At 37.8% G+C, this 5079-nt stretch overlaps 1 pseudogene; it reads left to right on the forward strand.

The window, feature by feature from the left end:
* Positions 1–608: 608 nt before the first annotated feature.
* On the forward strand, positions 609–4784 carry LOC130706852 (40S ribosomal protein S27-like; annotated as a pseudogene).
* The last annotated feature ends 295 nt before the right edge of the window (positions 4785–5079 follow it).

The raw sequence follows: 5079 nt of genomic DNA on the forward strand, positions 1-5079 counted from the left end.
GGATTTGCAGAATTTCTAAACAAGTTATATCTAAAAGGGCATATCATTCCAAGGGACACTCCAAAAAAATATATAAATAAGAAGATGTGGTATAGAGAGAGAGAATGGAATACTACTCTGCCACAAAAAAGAATGAAGTAATGCCATTTGCAGCAACATGGAGAGACCTAGAGATTATCATACTAAGTGAAGTCAGACAAAAAAGACAAATATCATATAATATCAGTTATTTGTGGAATCTTTAAAATGATACAAATGAACTTATTTACAAAACAGAAATAGATTCACAGGCACAGAAAACAAACTTATGGTTACTAAAGCGGATGGGGTGGGGTGGGAGATATATTAGGAGTTTGGGATTAACAGATACACACTATTGTATATAAAACAGGCAAACAACAAGGATGTACTGTATAGCACAGAGAACTATACTCAGTATCTTGTAATAACCTATAATGGAAAAGAATCTGAAAAAGAATATATATATAACTGAATCACTTTGCTGTGCACTTGAAACTAACACAATGTAAATTAACTATACCTCAATAAAAATATATCTTTACTATAGAAAATTTTTAAAAAAGAAGTATAATACTACCAAGCTAAGAATGGCGAGACTAAAAGCCATCACACTTGACAGATGCACGACACACATGCTAAGTTCTAGCCACGTAATATGAATAAAAATCCAGTAAACATTCATCAGAAATTCACCCAATGGAAGGAGGGTATAGAAAGTCACCTAATAAGAACCCATCAATAACTAATACAAAATTACTGAATAAGATCACGAGAAAAAGTAAAAGCTACTTACATACCTAAAATGATCATTTATGTCATAAACTTCTCTCCCCAAAATAACAAAAAGTTATGTTCAACCGATGGAGTTATGCTCGCACAAGGGGGAATTTCAAGAAGGATAAAGTCATCTATGAACCTCTAAAAAAGTCTAAGTTCCAATCTAGCAATGTGTTCTTACAATATAGTTAAATACATTTTGGGTATTAAAATGAATTGGAGCACAGACACTCATCAAACAGTAATTTACAGTATTCATGGAAATATAGGAATTATCTCAGGCTATTTCTTCTTAACACATACACCTGCCCTACTGCAAGATGGTGTTTCTTCACTCTTCACACTCTTCTCCCGTAGATTTCCTGCTTTCTCCTTCAATATCCTATCCTACTGTGAAAGCTAATCAAAATAACAGTGATGCACGGCTAATCCCAAACACCCTATGGATGATGCAGTAAACAAAAATGCCTTCAGTGCTGAAATACATTCAAGCATAATTTGTATCATTCTAGCATTCAAAACTTTCTCTCCTCTGTTCACAATTTTTCATATGCTATGGTCTGAATGTTTGTGTCCCCCCCCTCAAATTCACATGTTAGAACCCTAATGCCCAATGTGATGGTGTTAGGAGGTGGGGCCTTTGGGAGGTGATTAGGTCATGAGGGTGGAGCCCTCATGAATGGAATTAGCACCCTTATAAAAAAGATCCCATGCAACTCAGAGCCAGCTCCTCCCGCCATATGAGGACACAATGAGAAGCTGTGACCCAGAAGAGGGCCCTCACCCAACTATGGTGGCAGCCTGATCTCAGACTTCCAGCCTCCAAAACTGTGAGAAATAAATTTCTGTGCTTATAAGCTACCCAATGTGCGCTATTTCATTATGGCAGCCCAAACGGACTAAGACATCAGATGGAATACAGAAGTTGCTACCTAAAATTAATTAGTTAGAAACAAGCTACAGAACCCTGGGTCAGCAGTGAAAAGACCTCCTCTTGTTTCGCACCTCCTGGGGTTAACAGGCCTCCTATCACCTCATAGCATTAGCGCACAGGAGTCCCAGAGATGCTAAGAGATTGGTCCACCACCACCCTGACCCATGGCAAAGGAAATAGCTATTCATGGTGTCTCCTTTGAAAAAGCCAAGTGGAACAAGACTGGTAGGAAGGCGTGGGGAGGGAGAAAGGCTTGACAACACATAACTACTTACTTAGGCCATGACTACGATGTTATGGACACAAGCCTCATACGGGACATTCAGGGCCATACTGCCTGGCTGTGGATTCTTCTAATGCCACATAAATCCCCCTTCATTGGGTAACATGAAAATGCACTTTCTGTATTTATCGCCATATACTGCATTCTGTGGAGATTAACAAACTTCTGGCCTCAGGGGGAATTTATGTGGGTAAAACAAAAAAGGTATGATATTAATTAATTAACCATGCCCGCCCCCTAAAGCTAATGATGGGCTCTCCATCATGGATTCTCATACATCTCATCAACATGAATTAAATTTATTCAGGAAGTTTTGAAAAGCACTTATTCACTTGCTTTACCCACTCTTGTTCAGAAAGGCATTTAACTGGCTTAAAAAATAAACAGGGAAAAGCAGATTTTTTAAATGACCAAAATATACAGCTCTTTGATTTTTTTGGTATAAAGCTGCTTAGAGGCAAAACAATTCAATCAGCTACATAAACAAATCTCATAATCCCCAATCATCACACTAAAATCACGTTCATCTTAAAATTACCATAGATTTAACTTGTATACAATGAAAAGCAAGTATGCTCCAAATTATAAGCAGTCAAATTTTTAGAGTATCATTTAAAAAATAAAAACATCCCAGTATGCAACTGACTTCTATTAAGCCAACTATCATGGGTAGGACTAAATCTACATTTGGTAAAGAGATAAGCTTGTTTTTTAAAAACTGAGTATGTCTCTACTTTCGAAGTCCTTGAAAGTATCTCCATTTGGAAAAAAAAAAAAAGTATAATTTTAAGAGGCTTACTTATTCACTTCAAGTGATTGCTGGGTGTTGCTTTTACTGTATTTTTTCTTTTTTTTTTTATTTGAATTTTAGTTTATTTTTTATACAGCAGGTTCTTATTAGTTAGCTATTTTATACATATTAATGTATATATGTTAATCCCAATCTTCCAATTCATCCCACCACCACCCCTCCCAACCCCCGCTCCCCCCCCCCCGGTGTTTACTGTATTTTTCTAAAGCTATTTGCCATTACATGATTGGATAACAAGTCTAAAACTACTATAATTGTGATATGTAGAGGAGAAGTTAAATTCAACACTCCCTCTTAAATAAATCAAGTTGTATGAGGGATAATATTGGAAATATTTATTTTAAAAGGTTTTGAACCCATCACTAAGGTTACATTTTCCCTCTGTTTATGCTAGCCACAATTTAAGTTTGGTGTTTTCCAATTCAGTTTGTCAACCAGCAGAAATAAAAGATAGTCTCTTTTCATGATTAGTTTCAGTTATTTTTCTTAGAGCAATGTAATATTTCAACATTTTATTTACCTTTAAAATTAACAACATATATCATGACACTAAAGAAAGCATCTAGATTGCATTGTCCAGGCAGAGGGCAGAGCTCTAAAAAAAACGAAGGGTATTTTGCTAGGCTACAATTCTTATACATGAGCAAACAGGGATGGTGCTGGGGGAAAAGCTCTGTGACACCCAGCAAGTTCATCACCTGCCCAGTGTGTGGGACGCAGGGATGGTGATTAGATTTGAAGCCCATGGAGGTTCACTGAGGCACTTCAGTTTACGTGATAAGCTTCAGCCATAAAAAAGAATGAAATATTTGCAGCAACATGGGTGGACCTAGAGATTATCATATTAAGTGAACAAAGCCAGACAGAGAAAGACAAATATCATATGGTATCATTCACATGTGGAATCTTTTTAAAAAAAAATACAAAATGAACTTATTTGCAAGACAGAAATAGACCCACAGACATAGAAAACAAACTTATGGTTACCAAAAGGGAAAGCAGGGAGGGGGTGGAATAAATTAGGGGTTTGGGATTAACAGATACACACTACTATATATAAAACAGATAACCAACAAGGACCTATATATAGCACAGGGAACTCTACTCAATATTTTATAATAACCTAAAAAAGGAAAAGAATCTGAAAAAGAATATATAACTGAATCACTGTGCTGTAGACCTGAAATGAACACAACATTGTAAATCAACAATACTTCAGTAAAAAGATTGCTCTGGCCATAAAGTTCGTTCGGGTTTTTTGTAACATCTTATGGAAAAACCCAAATGAACTTTTTGGCCAAACCAGTATATAGAGAGAGGAAAAAAAAAAAAAGCTTCAATCCAAAGCCCTCTGGTTTTTATTTCACTGTGTTTTGTGGATCAAGACAGAATAAGAACCTCTCAGCACATGAATCCTAAGAATTCTGCACTGACTGACATTAAATGCCACCTCCGGGCCCCGACCCAGCTTCTTTCCACCCAGTCGGCTGGACCACCAGGATAGGAGCTACTTCAACTCCCTGACAGAGATCTAGGATGCCTCTGCCCACTGAGCCCTTGAACACAGGCCTTCAACCAAAGTCCATCATTCAGGACATATTAAAAGACAAATCTTACTACAGCAAACACAGTGAAATTCAAAAGGAGCAAAAGCATTAACATCAAACCATCCACGTCCCTTTCCGGCGGTGATGACCTCCCCAGGAGAACGTGCCTCTCGCAAAGGATCTCCTTCATCCCTCTCCAGAAGAGAAGAGGAAACACAAGAAGCGCCTGGTGCAGAGCCCCAATTCCTATCGCGTGGATGTGAAATGCCCAGCATGCTCTAAGATCACCACCGTCTTTAGCCATGCACAAACAGTAGTTTTGGGTGTTGGCTGCTCTACTGTCCTCTGCCAGCCTACAGGAGGAAAATCAAGGCTTACAGAGGATGCTCCTTCAGATGGAAGCAGCACTAAACGCACCCTGAATCAAGATGAATGGGAAACCATCCCAATAAACACACTTTGGGTAAAAAACAAAAACAAAAACAAAAAACCATCCACCTCCAACAGGCACAAAAGTCCATAAAGTACTACATTTCTAGTATTAGATTATTTTTCAGTTAACATACGGATATTTAAGGATTTGCCAGCTTTCTTTTTCTCAACCAAATTAAAATCAGGTAGATAAAGCACCACCCATCACCTCTCCCTTTCAGGGACACATGTTATAACATGTCTGCAGAGCTGGGTTTACAGCTTTTTATCACCA

Source organism: Balaenoptera acutorostrata, unplaced genomic scaffold (genome assembly GCF_949987535.1).
Source record: "Balaenoptera acutorostrata unplaced genomic scaffold, mBalAcu1.1 scaffold_761, whole genome shotgun sequence".
Lineage (NCBI taxonomy): Eukaryota > Metazoa > Chordata > Mammalia > Artiodactyla > Balaenopteridae > Balaenoptera > Balaenoptera acutorostrata.